We start from the raw sequence: 25415 nt of genomic DNA, 5'->3' as shown, positions 1-25415 counted from the left end.
AGCAGGCTTTCCTATTTTTACGAGGCCAATTTGCTAGCTCGACGCTCAACCCAGCACAGATGGAAAGCGTGCAAGGGAGCCAGCTAGATTCGAACTTGGGAGCCTTCGCTCCGAAGTCCGGCGCTGTTGCCACTACGTCACCAGCCAGCTTTACATCAGAAGTGAAACGCAAATTCTGAAATAACTAATAGAGTCAACTGAAAGTGAATTAAGAAAGGTACTGAGTGATGCCACTACTATCTCCATGCTGTACAGGTGATAGGCATCGACTTCTCTGGCTTCCGCTGATGCCCCACCTCCCCCTCGTACCCCATCTGTTACTTATTTTTATACACACATTCTTTCTCTCACTCTCCTTTTTCTCCCTCTGTCCCTCTGAATATACCTCTTGCCCATCCTCTGGGTCCCCCCCCTCATCTTTCTTCCCGGACCTCCTGTCCCATGATCCTCTCGTATCCCCTTTTGCCTATCACCTGTCCAGCTCTTGGCTCCATCCCTCCCCCTCCTGTCTTCTCCTATCATTTTGGATCTCCCCCTCCCCCTCCCACTTTCAAATCCCTTACTCACTCTTCCTTCAGTTAGTCCTGACGAAGGGTCTCGGCCTGAAACGTCGACTGCACCTCTTCCTAGAGATGCTGCCTGGCCTGCTGCGTTCACCAGCAACTTTTATGTGTGTTGCTTGAATTTCCAGCATCTGCAGAATTCCTGTTGTTTGTGTTTTTAAAAACTTTATCAATCTTAGTATGTATTATGGTTGACATCAGCTCCTCTTTTGTAATGTTGATAGGTTCCAAGTACTTCTATTCATTTATCTTAATTTCTTTGATCCCATGAGCTTCTCCACAGTAAATAGAGATTAAAAAAATATTAATTTAAGGCTTTTCCCATCTCCTGTGGCTTCACACATAGACAACCATATTGATTCTTACGGATCCTATTCTCTCCTTAGATGACCTTTTGCTCTTAATATACTTGTAAAATCTCTTAGGGTTCCCCCTTCCCTTATCTGGCCATGCCTCTCTTTTCAGGGAACTGTACCTGTACCCTAAGCCTCTCTGTTCATGTCTTCATTTTTCCCTCCTGATATGTTTCTTAAGGGCCAAAAAGGCAACCAGCACTGGCTAATATTTCAGGCCTTCATACTTGATAAACACTGAGACACACAGTGGAACATCATAAATTTCTACATTAAAATTACTGAACTTAGCACAGGGTCCCTTAGTGATTCTCCCTGCTTGGCCAAATACTCCATCCACCACTCACTGAGCCTTTAACAAAATGGATTCACAGAGTCATAGAATGCTACAGGTCAGAAATAGGAACTTCAGCCCATCAAGTTTGTGCTGAACTATCATTCTGCCTACTCCCAACGACCATAGCTCTCCATACCCCTCCCATCCATGTACCTATGTAAATTTCTCTTAAAGAGAAGAAATCATCACCCTGACACAGTGGAGTCCAGAAAACAACCTCTCCCTCAAAGCCTCAAAAACAAAGGAGCTGGTTATGGACTACAGGGGGAATGGAGACAGGCTAATGCCTATAGACATCAATGGACCTGGGGTTGAGAGGGTGAACAGCTTTAAGTTCCTCGGCATAAACATCACTGAGGACCTTACCTGGTCTATACATACCGGCTGTCTGGTGAAAAAAACACAACAGCGTCTCTTTCATCTCAGACGGTTGAAGAAGTTTGGTATGGGTCCCAAATCCTAAGAACTTTCTATAGGAACACAATTAAGAGCATCTTGACTGGCTGCATCACTGCCTGGTATGGGAAATGTACCTCCCTTATTCGCAGACCTCTGCAGAGAGTTGTGCAGACAGCCCAACACATCTGTAGATGTGAACTTCCCACTATTCAGGACATTTACAAAGACAGGGCCCGAAGGATCATTGAGGACCCGAGTCATCCCAACCACAAACTGTTCCAGCTGCTACCGTCCAGGAAATGCTACCGCAGGACCACCAGGCTCCGGGACAGCTTCTTCCACCAGACCATCAGACTGCTTAATTCATGCTGATACAACTGTGTTATATTGTTATATGTTATATTGACTATCCTGTTGTACATAATATTTATTATAAATTACTACAAATTGAACATTGCACATTCAGACAGAGATGTAACGTAAAGCTATTTACTCGTCATGTATGGAAAATTGTTGGAATCGATAGTTACGGTTGAGATTATGGAGTACCTGGAGGCACATGACAAGATCGACCAAAGCCAGCATGGTTTTCTGAAAGGAAAATCCTGCCTGACTAACCTGTTGCAATTTTTTGAGGATATTACAAGCAGGGTAGACAAAGGAGATGCAATGGATGTGGTGTACTTGGATTTTCAGAAGGCCTTTGACAAGGTGCCCCACAGGAGGCTGTTTAGCAAGATAAGAGCCCATGGAATTACAGGAAGGTTACTAGCGTGGGTGGAGCATTGGTTGATCAGCAGAAAGCAGAGAGTGGGAATAAAGGGATCCTATTCTGGCTGGCTGCCGGTTACAAGTGGAGTTCCACAGGGGTCGGTGTTGGGACCACTGCTTTTTACGATGTATGTCAATGATTTGGACTATGGGATTAATGGATTTGTGGCTAAATTTGCTGATGATTCAAAGATAGGTGGAGGGGCAGGTAGTATTGAGGAAACAGAGAGCCTGCAGGGAGGCTTAAGGGAATAGGCAAAGAAGTGGCAAATGAAATACAATGTTGGAAAGTGTATGGTCATGCACTTGGTGGAAGAAATAAATGGGCAGAGTATTATTTAGATGGAGAGAGAATTCAGAACACAAAGATGCAAAAGGACTTGGGAGACCTTGTGCATGATACCCTAAAGTTTAACCTCTAGGTTGAGTCGGTTTTGAAGAAGGCGAATGCAATGTTGGCATTCATTTCTAGAGGCATAGAATATAAGAGCAGAGATATGATGTTGAGGCTCTATAAGGCACTCGTGAGACCACACTTGGAGTATTGTGTGCAGTTTTAGGCTCCTTATTTTAGAAAGGATATACTGAAATTGGAGAGGGTTCAGAGAAGATTCACGAGAATGATTCCAGGAATGAAAGGATTACCATATGAGGAATGTAGCAGCTCTTGGGCTGTATTCCCTTGAGCTCAGGAGAATGAGAGGGATCTCACAGAAACATTCCAAATGTTAAAAGGCTTTGACAGATTAGATATGACAAAGTTATTTCCCATGGTAGGGGTGTTTAGGACAAGAGGGCACAACTTCAGGACTGGAGGATGTCCATTTAGAACAGAGATGCAGAGAAATTACTTTAGTCAGAGGGTGGTAAATCTGTAGAACTTGTTGCCACGAGCAGCTGTGGAGGCCAAATCATTGGGTGCATTTAAGGCAGAGATACATTGTAGATTGGTTCTTGATTAGCTAGGGCATCAAAGGCTATGGGGAGAAGGCAGGAGAGTTGTGATGACTGGAAGAATTGGATCAGGCATGATTGAATGGCAGAGCAGACTTGAAGGGGCGAATGGCCTACATCTGCTACTAAATCTTATGGTCTTATATGAAGGATGTAAGTAATAAAGTCAATTCAATTTAATTCAAGCAACACACATCAAAGTTGCTGGTGAACGCAGCAGGCCAGGCAGCATCTCTAGGAATAGGTGCAGTCGACGTTTCAGACCGAGACCCTTTGTCAGGGCTAACTGAAGGAAGAGTGAGTAAGGGATTTGAAAGTTGGAGGGGGAGGGGGAGATCCAAAATGATAGGAGAAGACAGGAGGGGGAGGGATGGAGCCAAGAGCTGGACAGGTGATTGGCAAAAGGGGATACGAGAGGATCATGGGACAGGAGGTCCGGGAAGAAAGACAAGGGGGGGGGGACCCAGAGGATGGGCAAGAGGTATATTCAGAGGGACAGAGGGAGAAAAAGGAGAGTGAGAGAAAGAATGTGTGCATAAAAATAAGTAACAGATGGGGTACGAGGGGGAGGTGGGGCCTAGCGGAAGTTAGAGAAGTCGATGTTCATGCCATCAGGTTGGAGGCTACCCAGATGGAATATAAGGTGTTGTTCCTCCAACCTGAGTGTGGCTTCATCTTTACAGTAGAGGAGGCCGTGGATAGACATGTCAGAATGGGAATGGGATGTGGAATTAAAATGTGTGGCCACTGGGAGATCCTGCTTTCTCTGGCGGACAGAGCGTAGATGTTCAGCAAAGCGGTCTCCCAGTCTGCGTCGGGTCTCGCCAATATATAAAAGGCCACATCGGGAGCACTGGACGCAGTATATCACCCCAGTCGACTCACAGGTGAAGTGTTGCCTCACCTGGAAGGACTGTTTGGAGCCCTGAATGGTAGTAAGGGAGGAAGTGTAAGGGCATGTGTAGCACTTGTTCCGCTTACACGGATAAGTGCCAGGAGGGAGATCAGTGGGGAGGGATGGGGGGGACGAATGGACAAGGGGGTTGTGTAGGGAGCGATCCCTGCGGAATGCAGAGAGAGGGGGGGAGGGAAAGATGTGCTTAGTGGTGGGATCCCGTTGGAGGTGGCGGAAGTTACGGAGAATAATATGTTGGACCTGGAGGCTGGTGGGGTGGTAGGTGAGGACCAGGGAAACCCTATTCCTAGTGGGGTGGCGGGAGGATGGAGTGAGAGCAGATGTACGTGAAATGGGGGAGATGCGTTTAAGAGCAGAGTTGATAGTGGAGGAAGGGAAGCCCCTTTCTTTAAAAAAGGAAGACATCTCCCTCGTCCTAGAATGAAAAGCCTCATCCTGACAGCAGATGTGGCGGAGACGGAGGAATTGCGAGAAGGGGATGGCATTTTTGCAAGAGACAGGGTGAGAAGAGGAATAGTCCAGATAGCTGTGAGAGTCAGTAGGCTTATAGTAGACATCAGTGGATAAGCTGTCTCCAGAGACAGAGACAGAAAGATCTAGAAAGGGGAGGGAGGTGTCGGAAATGGACCAGGTAAACTTGAGGGCAGGGTGAAAGTTGGAGGCAAAGTTAATAAAGTCAACGAGTTCTGCATGCGTGCAGGAAGCAGCACCAATGCAGTCATCGATGTAGCGAAGGAAAAGTGGGGGACAGATACCAGAATAGGCACGGAACATAGATTGTTCCACTAAAAGGCAGGCATAGCTAGGACCCATACGGGTGCTCATAGCTACACCTTTAGTTTGGATGAAGTGGGAGGATCCAAAGGAGAAATTATTAAGAGTAAGGACTAATTCCGCTAGACGGAGCAGAGTGGTGGTAGAGGGGAACTGATTAGGTCTGGAATCCAAAAAGAAGCGTAGAGCTTTGAGACCTTCCTGATGGGAGATGTAAGTATATAAGGACTGGACATCCATGGTGAAAATAAAGCGGTGAGGGCCAGGGAAATTAAAATCATCGAAAAGTTTAAGAGCGTGAGAAGTGTCACGAACATGGGTTGGAAGGGATTGAACAAGGGGTGATAAAACAGTGTCGAGGTATGCAGAAATGAGTTCGGTGAGGCAGGAGCAAGCTGAGACAATAGGTCGGCCAGGACAGGCAGGTTTGTGGATCTTGGGTAGGAGGTAGAAACGGGAAGTGCGGGGTGTGGGAACTATAAGGTTGGTAGCAGTGGATGGGAGATCCCCTGAACGGATAAAGTCGGTGATGGTGTGGGAGACAATGGCCTGGTGCTCCTTAGTGGGGTCACGATTGAGGGGTAAATAAGAGGAGGTATCCGCGAGTTGTCGCTGTGCCTCGGCAAGGTAGAGGTCAGTACGCCAGACTACAACAGCACCCCCCTTATCGGCGGGTTTAATAATAAGGTTAGGATTAGTGCGGAGGGAGTGGAGAGCAGAGCGTTCGGAAGGAGTGAGGTTGGAATGGGGACAAGGTGCGGTGAAGTCGAGACGGTTGATGTTCCGTCGGCAATTAGCGATAAAGAGATCCAGAGCAGGCAGAAGACCAGAGCGGGGTGTCCATGAAGAAGAGGAGGGTTGAAGACGGGAGAAGGGGTCATCGGTGGGGGTGGAAGAGTCCTTTCCGAAGAAGTAGGCTCGGAGACGGAGACGGCGGAAGAAAAGTTCCGCATCGTGGCGAACACGGAACTCACTGAGGTGTGGGCGAAGGGGGACAAAGGTGAGGCCCTCACTGAGAACAGAGCGTTCTGCCTCCGACAGTTGAAGGTCGGAGGGGATGGTAAAGACCCGGCACGGATGAGAGCTGGGATCAGAGGGGGGAGGGGGGAGGCTGGGGGTGTCAATTTAATTCAATATCTGTTGAAATCAAACCCACATCCACTACTTCCACTAGCACTTCGTTTCACACTCTCACCATCCTCTGAGCAAATAGTAAGTTCCCCCTCATATTTCCTGTAGTGGCATCAGCACCGGACTTCGACGCAAGTGGTCCCAAGTTCGAATCTGACTGGCTCCTTACATGCTTTTCTTCCATGCTGGGTTGAGCATCGAACTACTTTATGAGAACTTGGCCTCATAAAAAGCAATCAAATGCTACGGAAATGACGAAAAAGCTGCCTGATGCACCACAAAGCATGAAAAGGAACAGCATATTCCCTTAAATATTTCACCTTTCACCCTTAAGCCATGACCTCTAGTTCTAGTCTCATCCAACTGCAGCAGAAAAAGCCTGCTTACATTCATTCATCAAAAACCATCATAATTTTCTATACTTCTATCTAATCTCCCTCATTCTACACTCTAGTTTCCTAATTTATTCAACCTTTTCATATAACTCAGGTCTTTAAGTACCAGCAACAACCTTGTAAATTCTTTCTGCACTCTTTCAATGTTATTCATATCTTTTTCTGTTGGTAAGTGACTATTAACTACACACAATAAATATGACAATTAGGAAAGAATGCAAATGTTAATGTACATGACCTCAAATAAGCAAATAAATAATGGATTATAAACACAAGAAAGTCTGCAGAGCAACACACACAAAATGCAGGCGGAGCTCTGTGGGGCAGGCAGAATCTATGGAGATGAATAAACAGTCAACATTTGGGGCCAAGAAGCTTTTTCAGGACTGAAAAGGAAGGGGGAAGATGCCAGAATAATGAATTTATTTCTAATCATACCTACCTTGAAGCTGTGATTAGTAGCGCACAACATTATAAGTTAAACATCCAAATGACCACCATCTGCATTTCCAGCATCTGCAGATTTTCTCGTGTTTACCATCTGCATTTGCAAATTGTTTTAAAGTTACCCTAATTCATCCAGTGAGACACTGTATGGTACAATGTCTGGTGTAGTATTGTGCCTTCTAGGACAGAAGCCAAGTTTCACCTCTTGTTTGTGCTGTTAGGTGAGTTCAATTTAGGAATTTCTGAACAGTAATGACATCACTGGGGAGATACTGTATCTTGGAGAACCAACTCAGCCAAGTGGTGTGGGGCAGTTGAATTAGCACAAAGATTTAAAGTGACAAGATCAGTGAACACCTCTATATTAATGAATATATTACTTCTGACATTAATTCAGCTTACACACACCATTGCTCTCAGTAATGTCTTCTGGCAACCTTTTCCTTATGATGTCATTGACATACCATACATTAAAAAAATGTGAAAAACTAAATCAAAGTCATAAAAAAGGTAGGTTGTTTTTTAAGTGGTGAATATTTGGGTGAACCTAGGATGGCAAAAATGTTTTAAATATTTTCGGGTTTTTTTAGATTAATAATGATATCTTAAATTTTCGATTAGCATTCTGCGATTTCTCTTGAGTATAATTAACTGTCCAATACTGTCATGGATTCCAGCTGTCAGAAAAAATATTTTCTCAGTGCAGAATGTTGGCAACAGCCCCAACAAATTCACTGGCTTTAGCAGACTAAATAAACACAGCTGCATCCCAGAGCATGTGAGGAGAAAGTAAGGCTTGTGTTCTGGGAAAGATGCTGAGAATGACAAGCCTGCTTCAAGCTATAATGCTGCTTGCTCGTGCATCCGACGTGTTAGTGCTGGCTGCACAGACAGACATGACCATTAACATTTTTGAACTCAGTGGTTCTGCCTTTGCCAGGACAGGAGCTAGAGGGGAGGAGGTAGGGGAGAAGGGGTGGAGCTTTATGGGTCAGGTCAAGCCTAAGGAATGTTTCCACTGAGGATATAAGTTTCCTTTTCAATTAACACCATCCAAGCATATTTTTCAGTCATGTTTTTTAATATATGTAGACTAACATTCACACGTACACTGAAACATTCTTCCACATTCTTCTTTGCCATTATACTGCATTAAAAATATATTTTAGTTGTCAATAAAACTCCTGGATGAGACTACATAATCTGTTCTACACATGAAACACATCTGTGTGGAACATTGCTTCTGAAATTTGGTTCAAGTCAAAGTCAGTGCAACTGAATTTCAAATGATGAATTCAATTTGAATATATCATTACAATGAATATTTAACATATGAGAAAGAGCTTGAATTGATTTTACCTTCTTTTGTCTTATAACTCTCTTTTTACCATTTTACTTGGTTCATCGATACCAAAAGCTGGCCTAAGTATTTGAAGAATACTAGAAGTAGCATTTACTGTAAGTAATGCAACGTGACAGTGTGTCAGCTTGCTTATGCTGATCTCATCTCTCAGTTCAAAGGCTATAGATTCTGACCCACTGTGCAACTCAAGGTGATAATCCTTCATACCCAATCCCCCCAGCCTGCCGCAGCCAACAATCGAAATCCTTGACAAGACCGCTGGAAAATGTGCATCACGTTCCGCATCTTAGGAGGCTCCTCTCCGTGACAGAATCCTCCACTGCCTCCGGCATGCAGCATAGCCTTAAGCCAGCTGAAAAAAGGGTTGGTCAAAGACTGGGACAACAAACCTGGAACTGAGCTGATTGTCAACAGGACAGTGATAACTCCACTTCCTTGCATGCTTCAGGGACATGAACAATCAACATCAGACACATGAAAACACTGGAGAACCGATGGCAAGGCTATTTTTGCAGAAACTTCCAAATCCATTGGCAGGCAGGATACGAGAACCATTATTAGCAGCCTCTCCCAGTCAAATCCCCAGCATTTTGACTGTCTTCATACTCAGCCAGCCAGTCACCCTGTTCTCAAAACAAGGTCTCTGATCTAAGCTCTATTAAGGCAAGGGATTTCCAGAAGGAAAGGGAAAACATTTCAAGGACATACACAAAATTTCCTAGAATAACTGTACGTCATGGGAATTTCTGGCTCAATAGCACCCAGGTTGGAGAAAGAGCACCTGAAAAAGTGTAGCCTTTATCCTTCTGTGATCAGAACATATTGAGGCCCAAAATCCTAAACAACACATCAATCTGCCCTGTCAATACCTCCTGCCCCATCCATGGCAGAGTTGCATCTGATATCTAGGCTTCATCAGCCACATCACACCCACGTAATCTGAAGAACAAAAGCAAAATAGCCTCTACCCTAAGGAGCTGGTTATGAAGGAGAAGAAGTTTTCAGATGACGTTAAGCTGAGGGCCTTTCCATTTCGGTTTCTGTCTAAGATCACATTTGATAAGAAATCCAGGGTTTGGCCAATAATTGTTCCTCATTTGACACCAGCAAAACAGATATGAGGTATTTGTTGAGCACATATTGGCTGCCATGATTTCCTACATTATAGCAGTGATGGCATTTCAGCAAGTGAGATCACATTTGACCTGGCCTGCCCCTTGCATTTGCCCCCTCATGAGATCCCAGCAGCCCCACAAACTATCGTGACCTGCAGGCCTACGCAACCCCAAAGTCTCACTGCCACAGCTGTACCATGGTGTGGAGCAGTCTGTAAGTGCTGAATAGACCTCTGAAAATCAGAGGCATTCAGAAACAGCTGATATTGATTTAAAATAAAGTTTGTTGTTGCCTGGGGATTTTTCTGACATTATCGTGGACTTATATTTAAATTCAACCTTGATGACCAAAGTTAACAAAGCTAAAACTGTGCTCATTTCTATTAAAAGGGGTCAAAGAGGGTACCCTGTGCATTTTGAACCTTCACAATGCAATGTGGGGACATGAAGAGCAATGATTCTCTTCCAACTTGATGCTAAGTACATCTCAATCCATAAAATATGCAAATTCCTGAGGTTATAAAAGGTGCAAAATTAAAGCAAAAATCTTATCCTGATAGTTTTTGTATATACCCACTAAAGCAACTTTTGCTTTTAATCTTGATGTTAATACTTTTGCGAAGAAGAGCTAGAAAAGTCTGACAAAAATTCATAGCTGACCAATAAATGTGATGTAGTAAATGGAATCTTTTGTTGAGTGAGTGGAACATTGTAGAACCTGAACGGGTTGTTAAAGAAAGTTTGCAGATCCACAAGTCAGCATCCTTCTCTATTCTCACTGCCTTCTACATTAGCCTGTTCCTTTAATGCAACATGGACATCTGCCTGAAACAGTGAAGCCCTTTTGCTAAATACGTACAGTGGCTATAAAATGTATTAACCACCCCTCCCAGAAGTTTTCATGTTTTATTGTTTTACAACATTGAATCACAGTGGATTTAACTTGGCTTTTTTGACATTGATCAACAGAAAAAGACTCTTTCTTGTCAAAGTGAAACAGGTCTCTACAAAGTGATCTAAATTAATTACAAATATAAAACACAAAATACTTGATTGTATAAGTATTAATTCCCTGCAAGTCAGTATTTAGTCGATGCACCTCTGGTAGCAATTACAGCCTTGAGTCTGTGTGGATAGGTCTCTTTTAGCATTGCACATCTGGACACTGCAGTTTTTCCCCGTTCTTCTTTATGAAACTACTCAAGCTCTGTCAGATTGCATGGGGATCTGAGTGAACAGGCTTTTTCAAGTCCAGCCACAAATTCTAAATTGGATTGTGGTCTGGACTCTGACTTGGCCACTCCAGAGACCCTGACTTGGCCACTCCAGGAAATTTGTTGTTTTTAAGCCACTCCTGTGTAGCTTTATGTTTGGGGTCATTGTTTTACTGGAAGACAAATCTTCTTCCAAGTCACCCTTCTCTTGCAGATTACATTAGGTTTTCCTCCAGGATTTCCCTGTATTTTGTTGCATTCATTTTACCCACTACCTTCATGAGCCTTCCAGAGCCTGCTGCAGTGAAGTATCCCCACTGCATGACACAGCCACCACCATGCTTCATGGTAAGGATGGTGTGTTTTGGACAATGTGTGGTGTTAAACATAGTGTTTAGTCTGATGGCCAAAAAGCTCAGTTTTGGTTCATCAGACTATACAAACTTCCAGCTGACTTGAAAACCTCCCACATGCCTTCTGGCAAACTCTAGCTGAGATTTCATGTGACTTTTTTTCTCTTTGCCACTCTCCCATGATGTTGCCACTGGAGAAGCACCTGGGCAACAGTTGTTGTATGTGCGGTCTCTCCCATCACAGCTGCTGAATCATGTAACTCCCTCACAGTTGTCACAGGTCTTTTGATGGCCTCACACACTAGTCCCCTTCTTTCAAGGTCACTCCAGGCAGATTTACAGCTGTGCCATATTCTTTCCATTTCTTGATGATTTGCTTAACTGTATTCCAAAGAATATTCAGTGACTTGGAAATTTTCTTGTATCCATCTCCCGACTTGTACTTTTCAATAACCTTTTCACAAAGTTGTTTGGAGTGTTCTTTTGTCTTCATGGTATAGCTTTTGCCGGGATACTGACTCACCAGCAGTTGGAGCTTCCAGGTACAGATGTAATTGTACTACAATCATTTAAAACACCTTGACAGCACACAGGTGATCTTCACAGACCCCTGAGGGAGCAGAGGCACCATCGTGCTTTCTTTGCAATTACCTTTATATATTGAATCCAGGACAGGTCCTCTGAGATAGTGACTCCCAGGAATTTAAAGTTACTAACCCTCTCCACCACTGATCCGCCAATGCGTACTGCCTCATGGACCTCTAGTTTCCCTCTCCTGAAGCCACAATCAGTTCCTTGGCCTTGTTGACATTGAGTGAGAGTTTGTTGTTAATGCACCACTCAGCCAAATTTTCAATCACCCCCTTGTATGCTGATTTCTCAGCACCTTTCATACAGCCCACAACAGTGGGGTCATCAGCAAACTTGCATATGGTGTTGGAGCTGTACATAGGCTTAAAGTGAGTAAGCAGGGGGCTAAGCACACATCCCTGTGGAGATTGTAGAGGAGATGTTTTTGCCAATCCAAACTGACTGGTGTCTACAAGTAAGCTCAGCTTTATTGCTTTATTTGTTTCATGTGCATAAAAGTGAAAAGCGTTGTTTGCATCAACAACCAACACAGTCCAAGTATTGTGCAGCCCGTAGGCATTGCCACACTTCAGGCACCCAAGTAGCATACCCACACTAACTCACTGATCCTAAACCTCTCTGTACATCTTTGGGATATGAGAGGTAACACTCGTGGTTACAGAGAGAACATACAAACAGCAGTGGGAATTGAACCCCGATCAGTGATTGTGGCGCTGTAAAGCAATTGCTCAACCTCTACACTACAATGCTGCCCTAAGTACAAAGATATAAAAGAATGGAGATGCCTTTTCCTTCTCCTCAAGTGAAAGACCCATTAAAGAATCCTCCTAGCAACTTATCTGTGAGCCTGTGATAATTCCCTTGGACTTAGATGGGAAATTCCTGTCCCCCAGCTCCACTTAGTGTCTCATCCCATTTCATTAAATGGGAAAATAGGGGCTGCATTGTATCTAAGCCTGACAAGAAAATTGACAGGGATCTGGAAAAGAATTAAATTGGTTGAATCCTTTAAGAAATTTAGGGCTTAAGTGTTGATGTTGTGCAAAACCACTTAGTTGTCAAGAATCAGACTGATCTATGAATTCCAGCTGCTGCAATATTGCTTGAGACTCATTGCAGTCGCATAAAGAAGTTGTTTAGACAAGTTAAAAACCTTTATATTATGACCGAACTCGGGAAATAATGAAGTACATAAAGCTTCCAGACAGCTCAAGACACTATAAAGAAATATTGTAGAAGTATCCAAGACCAGCTGATTCAGAAAATAGAACAATCCAAGTACAGTTATGTATTTAACCAGGAGAAAGGTACATTTGCTAAGAAAGAGGCAATTGGGATTATTAATGTGCAGAATTGAAGAATGTTTCCAGGAAGAGAGAGGTAAACAAAAATGAGTCCTTCACTCCACCATATCTCCACCAACCACCAACACCTATCTACACTAAATGTATTTTATTGTAGTCCCCCCACATTCCACTGAACTCCCTCCTAGATTTGACCACACACCTATGCTAACCCACTAACCCATGTCTCATTTGACCTCTCTCATAACATGACCTCTTCCCCCGCCCCCACAGACACCCCTGATTCTCCTACCATATAGGGACAGCGTACATTGGCAAATTGTCCTACCAATCAGCACATCTGCCACAATGGCATAGCGGTTAGTGTGACGCTATGACAGCTTGGGGTGTCAAGAGTTCAGAGTTCAATTTTGACGCCATCTGTAAAAAGTTTGTACGTTCTTCCCATGAGCGTATGCACTTCCTCCAAGAGCTCCAGTTTCCTCCTACAGTCCAACGATTAATAGGTCATTGTAAATTGTCCTGTGATTAGGCTAATGTTAAATAGTTAGGTTGCTGGGCAGTGTGGCTCATTGGGCTGGATCTCTAAATAAAAAAATATAAAATCTTTGGCACGAAAATATGCTTCTGAAAATATGTTTTGAATACCAAGTTACAGTAAAGGGCATTGATCCACTTGCAGTCAGTATCCAAGACGGTCAAGTCAGTCGTTTTTAAGGGAAAAAAGGACTCATTGGGAATTTCCACCGCAACCTCAAACTGAAACCTCAGATCAACTACATATGAGGTGCATTCACCAGTTGTTTGCCAAAGTTCCAACGCCATTGAGGAGCCACCAATGCACCTCCTCCGCCAGAGGAACGAGTATACTATGGGCCAAAAGGAAGCAACTCCATATGTAGAGATCAAAACCCAACAATATAAATTTAATGAACTATTTAGAAAGGGAGATTATTTTTTCACTTGGAAGCCAAAAATGCAGGTCCTGACTTGATAAACAATACTATCCTAACTTTTCCAAACACTTCAGTGAAGATTGCAGAAAATGTGGATAAAGTTCTGTCTTGTGACGTTGAACCAGCATGAGTGGCCTCACCCCATGTACAAGTGGAGCCTGAGGAGAAACAGGAGGTAGTTGCCCCGTCCACTCTGAAATCTAAAGTTAGTGGACTCCTCCGGGATGCACAAAGCCAGGGAGTAAAATTTGAAATCCAATCCATCACTGCTCAACTGCTTCAGAAGCTCAAAAAGTGGACCCATATATTCAGAACAAAATGACCATATATTAAAAATGCCTAATTGTGTTCTAGATATTCAAAAACATATACAATCTATTAAAAAGTGAAAAGCTAAAAAACAAAAAAAAAGTTAAAAGATTTTTCCAAACACTTTTAGACACCTTTAAACACTTCAGTTTAACAAGCCATTAGGGATTTAAAAGAACTTTTGGAAAGATTTGAAAGAGAATTTTTCAACTAATAACACATCTGAAAGAGTTTTAAAGTTACAAGTTCTTACCTGAGGCTCTGATAGAAGTTCCCTTGCGCCTCCTTGGGCTTAGCGCTGAATTTCCCAGTGATTTGGTTATATGGACTTGTAGGAGAGTCAGCTCCTTCCCATGCTAAATTCCAGGAGGACTTCAATGCCAGAGAAATCTAACTAATACCCATATATTGCTGTGTGGGAATTCTGGAATTTTGTGTTTGCATATGCAGGCACAGAAATCATGATTTGCCATCCACTTTATAGTTTCAATGTCATTACTCCAATAAAATCTGAAACAATACCAGGGATTTCAATAAGCAATGTGAGAGAAATAGAGAGATGCACTTTATAAAAGTGAGTGTCATAGTAGCTATTACATCACCAGCAACCCAGGTTCAGTTCCACTGCTGTCTGTAAGAAGTTTGTACATGCTTACCATGACCAAGTGGGTTTCCTCCAGGTGCTCGGGTTTCCTCCCACAATCCAAAGATGTACAGGTTGGTAAATTAATTGGCCACATGAGTGTAACTGTGTGGCATGGGCTTTTTGGGCAGGAAGGGCCTGTTACCATGAACTACCTGTAAATAAAAATCTAAATAAAATAAAAAGCTTATCAACAAGAATTAATAGAAAAGTAGAAAGCCTGATGCAGGAGTAGTTCATTATAAATTTCAGGAATCTGTAATTTATTTACAAAGGTCAAGCATTCAAATTCTGAGCATGTACAGTCTTCCAACTCCTAGAAGAGACAGGTCAGATTATGCACATCAAGTTAAAGTGCATGATTGTAAACTATGCAAATACAATAAAAATATATATGGAAATATACTACATTATTTTGCCATGATCCAATCAAGCATGGTATGACCTTCTGAGGAGATATATGTCACATATGGAACTATATTAAACTTCATTTGCTTTTTAGAGCTGCTGAATCATGCAATATTGGGACATGCCCTTCTACCTACAGAATCCACACTAACCATCAAATACACATTTCCAGTAATTAATATAACTATTTTATTCATCCCACACTTCCATCAACTCCACCACTTCTAGAGGCAATTTACAGTGGCCAAGTAACCCACTGATTCAAATATCAGTCATTGATTCATATATCACGGAGTCAGACTCTGTGGCTCTCTGAATTCCTACTGACTAATGAGCATCAACTACACAAGTCTTAGACAAATCCTACTTTTTCTCCCCACAATCCTCTCAGTTTCCCTCAGATTTTAACCACTCTCCAACACACCAAGGGCAAGCTGCAGTGACCAATTTGCAATTTTCCATCCCTCAGGAACCATTCCAGAATCTAGTGATTCTTGAAAAATCCTTACTAATGCCTCCACAATCTTTTCAGCTACCTCTTTCAGAACCCTGGGGTGTAGTCCATCTGACCTAGGTCACTTATCTACCTTCAAACCTTTTGGCTTCCCAAACGCCTCCTCCTTAGTAATAGCCACTCCATTCACTTCTGCCCCATGACACTCTTGGCATATTGCTAGTGTCTTCCTCAGTGGAGATTGATGCAAAATACATATGAAGCTCATATGGCATTTCTTTGTCCCCCATTATTTCTTTTTTCCAGTGGTCTGCTATCTGCTCTCACCATGCTTTTTTGAAAAAACTTTTCATATCCTCTTTTATATTATTGGCTCTCCTACCTTCATGTTTTGTTTTTTTTTCTCCTAATGACTTTATAGTTGCCTTCTGTTGTTTTTAAAAGCTTCCCAATCTTCTACCTGTCTACTAATTTTTGCTATATTTTATGTCCTCTCTTTTCCCTTTAAAGAGTCTTTGACTTACTTTCTCTGCTATGGTTACCCTATACATCCTTTAGAATACTTTGCCATCTTTTGGATGTCTCTAACCTGAGCCCTCCAATTTCCCTCGGAAACTCCACCATTGCTGCTCTGCCATTATCCCTGTTAGTGTCTACTTCCAATCAACTTTGACCAGCTCCTCTCTCGTGCCCCTGTAGTTCCCTTTAGTTCACTGTAATACTGATACAGGAAGGGATGGATGTTTGGAGTACAGGAGACCCCAGGGGATGTGCCTCTTGAAAACAGGTTCACCCTCTTGGAAGCTGTCCGGACAGAAAACAGTGCCAGTCTGAGAGGCGGACGGGTCTGTGAGTCAAAAATTGGAGCTGAAACAAAGCCGAGGAGACAGATGTCAGGCAGAGCCGTGGTAGTAGGGGACTCCATAGTGAAAGGTACAGATAGGGGTTTCTGCAACAATAGTCGGGATCTAAGGATGGTGTGTTGCCTCCCTGGTGTCAGGATCCAGAACGTCATGGACTGATTGCAGGGCATACTCAAGGGAGAAGGTGATCAGCCGGAGGTGGTGGTGCATGTCGGCACAAATGACGTCGGGAAGAAGATGAGAGACATTTTGCAGCGTGACTTCATGAACTCGGAAGAAGGCTGAAAAGCAGGACCTCCAGGGTGGTTATCTCCGGTTTGCTTCCAGTTCTTTGGAAGGACAGGAACAGGGAGATAGAGGATCTGAATATGTGGCTGAGGAGCTGGTGCGGGGAGCAGGGATTTAGATTCTTGGTCCACTGGGATCTGTTTTGGGGTAAGGGTGAATTGTACAGAAGGGACGGGTTGCACCTTAACATGCGGGCGACCAGCATTCTGGCAGGCAAGTTTGTCACTGCTACACGGGTGTGTTTAATCTAAGTAGTTGGGGGGAGGAGACGAACTGGAAATATAAGAATGGAGTGAAAGGGAATGAGAGAATAAGAAAAGTTAAGAAAGACAAACAGAATTGAAGGGGCAGAAAGATCAGGAAGGGATCGGAGAGTATAGGCAAGTGCAATAGGAATCGATGTGAAAGGTGAGGGGAGTAAAAGTAATACTTTAAAAGGATTAAAAGTATTATATATGAATGCATGGAGTATAAGAAATAAAGTGGATGAGCTTGAGGCTCAGTTGGAAATTGGCAAGTATGATGTTGTGGGAATAACAGAGACATGGCTGCAAGAGGACCAGGGCTGGGAAATGAATATTCAGGGGTATACATCCTATCGAAAGAACAGACAGGTTGGTAGAGGGGGTGGGGTGGCTCTGTTGGTGAGGAATGAAATTCAGTCACTTGCGGGGGGTGATATAGAATCAGGAGATGTAGAGTCAGTATGGATAGAACTGAGAAACTGTAAGGGCAAAAAGATCCTGATGGGAATTATCTACAGGCCGCCAAACAGTAGCCTGGATATAGGGTGCAGGTTAAATCAAGAATTAAAATTGGCATGTCGCAAAGGTAATTCTATGGTTGTTATGGGGGATTTCAACATGCAGGAAGACTGGGAAAATCAGGTTGGTACTGAACCCTAAGAAAGGGAGTTTGTGGAATGCCTCAGAGATGGATTCTTAGAGCAGCTTGTATTAGAGCCTGCCAGGGAGAAGGCAATTTTGAATTTAGTGTTGTGTAATGAGCCAGATTTGATAAGGGAACTCGAGGTAAAGGAGCCATTAGGAGGTAGTGACCATAATATGATAAGTTTTAATCTACAACTTGAGAGGGAGAAGGGAAGATCGGAAGTGTCAGTATTACAGTTGAGCAAAGGGGACTATGGACCCATGAGAGAGGAGCTGGCCAAAACTGACTGGAAAGGTACCCTAGCAGGGATGAGAGTGGAACAACAATGGCAGGTATTTCTGGGAATAATACAGAAGGTGCAGGATCAGTTCATTCCAAAGAGGAAGAAAGGTTCTAAGGGAAGTAAGGGGCAACCATGGCTGACAAGGGAAGTCAAGAACAGTATAAAAATAAAAGAGAGGAAGTATAACATAGCAAGGATGAGTGGGAAGCCAGAGGATTGGGAGACTTTTAAGGAGAAACAGAAGATAACTAATAAGGCAAAACGGGGGAAAGGATGAGGTACAAAGGTAAGCTAGCCAAGAATATAAAGGAGGATAGTAAAAGCTTCTTTAGGTATGTGAGGAGGAAAAAATTAGTTATGACCAAAGTTGGGCCCTTGAAGACAGAAACGGGTGAAATTATTATGGGGAACAAGGAAATGACAGACGAGCTGAACAGGTACTTTGGATCTGTCTTCACTAGGGAAGACACAAACAATCTCCCAGATGTAATAGTGGCCAGAGGACCTAGGGTAACAGAGGAACTGAAGGAAATTCGCATCAGGCACAAAATGGTGTTGGGTAAACATGGTGATGGGACTGAAGGTTGATAAATCCCCAGGGCCTAATGGTCTGCATCCCAGGGTACTTAAGGAGCTGACTCTAGAAATCGTGGAAGCATTGGTAATCATTTTCCAATGTTCTATAGATTCAGGATTAGTTCCTGCGGATTGGAGAGTAGCTAATGTTATCCCACTTTTTAAGAAAGGAGGGAGAGAGAAAACAGGCAATTATAGACCAGTTAGTCTGACATCAGTAGTGGGGAAGATGCTGGAATCAATTATAAAAGATGTAATAGTGGCATATTTGGATAGCAGTGACAGGATAGGTCCGAGGCACCATGGATTTACAAAGGGGAAACTGTGCTTGACTAATCTTCTGGAATTTTTTGAGAATGTAACTATGAAAATGGACATGGGAAAACCAGTGGATGTAGTGTACCTGGACTTTCAGAAAGCCTTTGATAAGGTCCCACATAGGAGGTTAGTGTGCAAAATTAGAGCAAATAGTATTGGGGGTAAGGTACTGACATGGATAGAAAATTTATTGGTAGATAGGAAACAAAGAGTAGGGATTAATGGGTCCCATTCAGAATGGCAGGCAGTGACTAGTGGGGTACCACAAGGCTTGGTGCTGGGACCGCAGCTATTTACAATATACATTAATGATTTAGATGAAGGGATTAAAAGTAACATTAGCAAATTTGCAGATGACACAAAGCTGGGTGGCAGTGTGAAATGTGAGGAGGATGTTATGAGAGTGCAGGGTGACTTGGACAGGTAGGGTGAGTGGGCAGATGCATGGCAGATGCAGTTTAATGTGGATAAATGTGAGGTTATCCACTTTGGTGGCAAGAACAAGAAGGCAGGTTACTATCTGAATGGTGTCAAGTTAGGAAAAGGGGAAGTACAACGAGATCTAGGTGTCCTTGTTCATCAGTCACTGAAAGTAAGCATGCAGGTACAGCAGGCAGTGAAGAAAGCTAATGGCATGTTCGCCTTCATAACAAGGGGAGTTGAGTATAAGAGCAAAGAGGTCCTTCTGCAGTTGTACAGGGCCCTTTTGAGACCACACCTGGAGTATTGTGTACATTTTTGGTCTCCACATTTGAGGAAGGACATTCTAGCTATTGAGGGAGTGCAGCATAGGTTCACGAGGTTAATTCCCGGGATGGCGGGACTGTCATTTGTTGAAAGATTGGAGCAACTGGGGTTGTATACACTGGAATTTAGAAGGATGAGAGGGGATCTGATTGAAACATATAAGATTATTAAGGGATTGGACACAGTAGAGGCAGGAAACATGTTCCTGATGTTGGGGGAGTCCAGAACCAGAGGCCACAGTTTAAGAATAAGGGGTAGACAATTTAGAACAGAGTTGAGGAAAAACCTTTTCACACAGAGGGTTGTGGTTCTGTGGAATGCTCTGCCTCAGAAGGCAGTAGAGGCCAATTCTCTGGATTCTTTCAAAAAAGAGTTAGATAGAGCTCTTAAAGATATTGGGAGAAGGCAGGAAAAGGGTACTGATTGTGGATGATCAGCCATGATCACAGTGAATGGTGGTGCTGGCTCGAAAGGCTGAATGGCCTACTCCTGCACCTATTGTCTATTGTCTATTGTCTATTTTTACATCTGATTTAGCTTCTCCTTCTCAATTTCCAGGGTGAATTCTATCATATTATGATCACTCTCCCCCAAGGGTTCCTCTACCTTATGCTCCCTAATTAGATCTGGTTCATGACACAAAACCCATTTCAGAATTGCCTTTCCCCTAGTGGGCTCAATCACAAACTGCTCTAAAAAGCCATCTAGTAGGCATTCTACAAATTTCCTCCCTTGGGATCCAACACCAGTCTGATTTTCCCAATCCATCTGCATATTGAAATCTCCTTTTGACTATCGTAACATTGCCCTTTTTGGCATTCATTATCTGTCTCCCATTGTAATATGAGACCACCACCTTAGAACTGTTTGGGGTCTGTATATACAGTAATCCATCAGTGTCTTTTTATCCTTGCAGTTACCTAACTCTAACCACAAGGAGTCTACACCTTGTATCGTATGTCACCTCTTTTAAGGATTTGACTTGATTATCTTTTACCAACAGAGCCACCCCACCCCCCTCTGCCTACCTGCCTGTCCTATTGATACAATGTGTATCCTTGGATGTTAAGTTCCCAACTTCAAAAAAGGGAATGGAATTAATGAGACAGAACTCCTGTCACAGAAAGTCATGTTGAATGTCCCTGATTATCGTCTGCTTTACCAAATATGAGGTGCGTGAAGTGGACATTGGCCAAGTGTGATCTGTTGCACCTTGGAAGATCCAAAATCAAGGGGTAGTACACAGTTAGTGCCTGTACCCTTCACAGTGTTGATGTGAAAAGGGATCTTGGGGTCCAATTTGATAGCTCGTTGGAGGTGCCTCACAGGTTGATAGGGTGGTAAATGAAGCTTATGGCAGGCTTGTCTTTCTTAGTTAAGGCATGAGTTCAAGAGCCAGGAAGTTATGTTGCAGCTTTATAAAACTCTATTTAATCTGCATTTTGAGAATTGCTTTCAATTCTGGTCACCCCATTATAGGAAGGATGTTGAGACTTCGAAGAAGGGTGCAGAAGAAGTTTACTGAGACACTGCCTGGATCAAAGACCCTCTGTTATAAGAACAGGGTGATCAAACTTGCATTGTTTTTCTTTTCTAGAGTAAGCAGAGGCAGGGGGGAGCCATGATTTTTTAAACAAAATAAACTCTATTTATAATTTTAAAAATATTTACAAGAGCAAACCATGCATCGTCTTTTCATTTTTTTTTTCTTTCGAAGTTGAAGTTTTTAGTACAGTTCCATTACATTCCTACATATCAATCAATAGGGCTGCTGCCACTCATGTGCCCCCTGGGGTGCTATCCTGTTACAATAATTGAGGGGCTTCCTCCCCAAACCGGCCTCTCCCTCTCCACTTGCAGAAGAACTTTACATTGTGGTTCTTCCCCATTGAGCCCTTACCGGTGGCTGCATCCCTCAGCATGTACTCCCACAGCCGGGAATAAGCCAGTCAGCTGTGTTTCTCCACAGGATATCTCAATGTGCTGGCAGACCAGCAACATTTGGAGAAACCCAAGGGCTGATGGTTTGCCAGCAGTATTTGATGTTCGTCTGTGTGTGTGTATGTGTGTGTGTGTCCTTGGGAACAGCCCATAGATCAGAGAGCTCTCTGTCACACAGCTACTTGGGATGAACCACAACACAGGCCTTTTCATCTTTCTCCACACCCTCTTTGCAAACCCACAGTCCACAAAGAGGTGAGTTCCTGCCTCTTCCCCACTGTAGTCATCCCATGAGCAGTGTGTTGTGGGAGCTGTGCTCCGGGCAAGCAGGAAAGATCAGGGCCCCTCTCACTGCCAACCAGGTGGTGCCTGTTGGTGAAGCGTTCTGCCAGATGATCTGCTCAGAGGACTACCCCATTGTATCCATCGAGTCCTTGTCTTTCAATGTCTTCAGGATGTTCTGTGCTGACCACTGCCTGATGGACTTGTGGTCAAAGGTGTTGGTCCAGAAGAACGTTTCCACAAACAACAAGTAGTGCAGTATCACTCAGCTGACTGGGACATTGCACGGCAATGGGCGAGAGCTATTCTTTGCAAAACTGGGGACAGATAGTACCTCGGCAAGTAGTTGTACTTTGTGCCCACATATCTAGGTTTCATGCACGGCCTGATACAGCCACACACGAAGGTGGTCATCAAAGTGAGGCTGACATATTGAAGTTTATAACGTTTGAGAGTCATAGATAGGTAGCTGGTATCTTTTGCCTAGGGTCACAATGACTAATATGAGAGAGTATGCACTTAAGGTGAGAGGGCAAAAGTTTGAAGGGAATGTGCGGAGCAAGGTTTTTACTCAGATAGTGACGGGGGACTGGAATATGCTGCTAGGGGGAGGAGGCAGATAAGATAGAAGTGTTTAAGAGGCTCTTGGACAGGCACATGAATATGAGGGGGCTGGAGGCCTACGGAACAATCACAGACAAAAGGGATTAGTTTAATTAGGTGTCTTTAACTTAAGCAGCTCGGCACAATATCATGGGATAAAGGTCTGCAATGTTCTACATTCTATGTTCTAAGGTTGCTAATTAATCAGCAATGTGTTGGTGATGGTCAAGCCATACAATGGTTTAATGCATCTGTGCTTTGGGTCTACAGGATTTAAAGAACGGCATAGCAAGGGAGCAGTCAACAGTGCTGACTGTCTTATCATTAATATGTCAGCAATACATATTGAGATTACTGCCGAGGGTTGCTGTGTGAAAACTCATTTTAATAGTTTACTTAGTAAAATTGTATGTCTAAGAGTACCTTTAGGATCATCCCAGGTTGAAGATATTTCCAGCACATAGTATGAGAAGATATTCAGAAGGATGGAAGCTAACAGAAATAATGTTATCTTGGTATTGTGAGAGATTTAGGCAAATTAATGCTGGGATTGCCAAGAGTCATAAACCTGCTTAGAGAGTCTCTTGAAAGAAACAGCAAAATGAATAAAAGATGCGTAAAAAAGAAGAGAGCATGGTTCGGATGGTGGGGTCCTTAATGATGGATGTTGCTTTCTTGTGGCAGTGCTTCTTGTAAATGCGTTCATGGTGGATGGAGAGGACTTTGCCTTAGTTACAAGATAAGGACAGAACTGTGAATAGGTGGTGATGAATCAACATATAGGAGGGAGATAGGAGCATATCAAGGCAGCAGTGCCCAAGTCTGAGAGCGGGGAATGAGCCAAGGTTTGGCCGATTTAAGCGCGAGGCCAAATTGAAAAGGTCATGGTGTCATGGCTGGAGGCAAGGGATGGGGTGATGCTCAGCTCTCTGCTTGGTGAGGTTTACTTCCCTCTGAACTGAAATGAGGCTGGGGCCTACTACTAACAGGCTCCTGGACTAGCTGTGACTGGCTTTGTGGCTGTGAATTCACATTTGTGAACTTTAGTTCTCAATGTTACTTGCTTACTGTTTATTGTTTGCGCAATTTTTTTGCACTTTGGGTGCTTAACAGTCTTTTTTTAATGGGTTCTATTAGATTTCTTTGTTTTGCGGCTGGCTGTAAGGAGATGAGTCATAAGGTTGTATATAGTATTCATACTTTGATAATAAATGTACTTTGAACTTTGATTGAAATTCTGATTGAATGGTGGCACAACAATAACTGCTCACTCAGCGTCAGTGGAACCAAAGAGCTGGTTGTTGACTATGGGAGGAAGAAGTCAGGGGTCTATGAGTCACTCCTCATTAGGGGATAGGAGGTGGAGAAGATTAAATTAATTGACATTATTACACCAGAGGATCTGCCCTGGGACCAAGCTTACAAGTGCCATAACAGAGAAGACACATTGTGCCTCTACTTTCTTAGAAGTTTGCATAGATTTGGCGTGTTATATAAAGCTTTGAAAAACTTCTATAGATGCCCGGTGGAGAGTATCTTGACTGATTACTTCATGGCCTGGTATGGAAACACCAATCTCCAGAAGTCTCCAGAAAGAGGTGCAAGCAATCCAGTCCTCTCCATCCACCATGACCACATTTAGAAGAAACACTGCCACAAGAAAGCAACATCCATCATTAATGACCCCCACCATCCGAACCATGTTCTCTTCTTGCTCCTGCCAGTGGGCAGAACGTACAGGAGCCTTTGGTCCCACACCACCAAGTTCAGGAACAGTTATTACCCTACAACCATCAGGCTCCTGAACCAGTGTTGATAAACTTTACTTTGAATTGATTGCGCAACCTATAGACTCATGTTCAAGGACTCTACACGTCATGTTCTCAGTAGTAGTTATTTATTTTATTTTATTTGCACAATAAGTCTTCTTTCGTACTTTAGTTGTCAGTCTTTGTGTATAGTTCTTCAGAAATTCCATTGTGTTTCTTTATTCCTGCAAGAAAATTAATCTCAATGTAATATCTAGTGACATGTATGTACTTCGATAATAAATTTACTTTGACTTTAGACTAGTTAATCTTTTACTTGAAAAAGGAGCTGACAGATAAGAATGATCATGTCACTGTATGTAAGTTTTTTTCATCTTGAGCAGCAAACACAAGAGACAGTGAAAGAAAAATTGAAACAGAGTAGAAGGGGCATTTTTAAAGTGAAAAATTCTGCAACACCTGGAAAAGCACATTAAAAATTCTTTGTGTGCCAGGCCAGCAGCTTTTTATTCGCACATGACTGAAATGGTCATAGTGAGAGATCTTCGCTCAAAATCATGAATTGTTTCTCTCTCTGCTCATGTTGCCTGATCCGTTCAGCATTTCCAACATTGGCCGCTTTTATTTCAGATTTCTTCCCTTCACATTATTTGAGATAATTGCATTATATTCAGATTAGGTGTTTTAATGATCTCACTGGGCATTCTTACCAGAAGTTTAAATTAACCGGGGTTTAGATTTGCAATACCATAATTATAAGAATGTGATAGAATTCAAGGTTTACTTTAATTACAGAGTAATTAAAAATGAGTTTCACTAATGAAAGGGCAATATAATACTAAACAAATGCAAAATCCTAGAAATCAAAAGTAAAGCAAGGAAATGCTTTATTGGCAATTAGATCAGGAAGCATCTGTGTAGAGAAAAATTAACATCAATAGCTCTGATGTGATGATAGTTTAGCTTTTCATCAGAACTGGATGTAATTAAGTTTATAATAATTTTAAAGTTATATCAAGCCACCTTGTGAGATTGATAGGAAGCATATGTGCCCCTGAAGAAAATAAGTCATTTTGAATAAAGCTTAAGATATTCTTCATGGAG

The sequence above is a fragment of the Mobula birostris genome, chromosome 12, assembly GCF_030028105.1.
Source record: "Mobula birostris isolate sMobBir1 chromosome 12, sMobBir1.hap1, whole genome shotgun sequence".
Taxonomy (NCBI): domain Eukaryota; kingdom Metazoa; phylum Chordata; class Chondrichthyes; order Myliobatiformes; family Myliobatidae; genus Mobula; species Mobula birostris.
Note: the sequence above shows the minus strand (reverse complement) of the source record.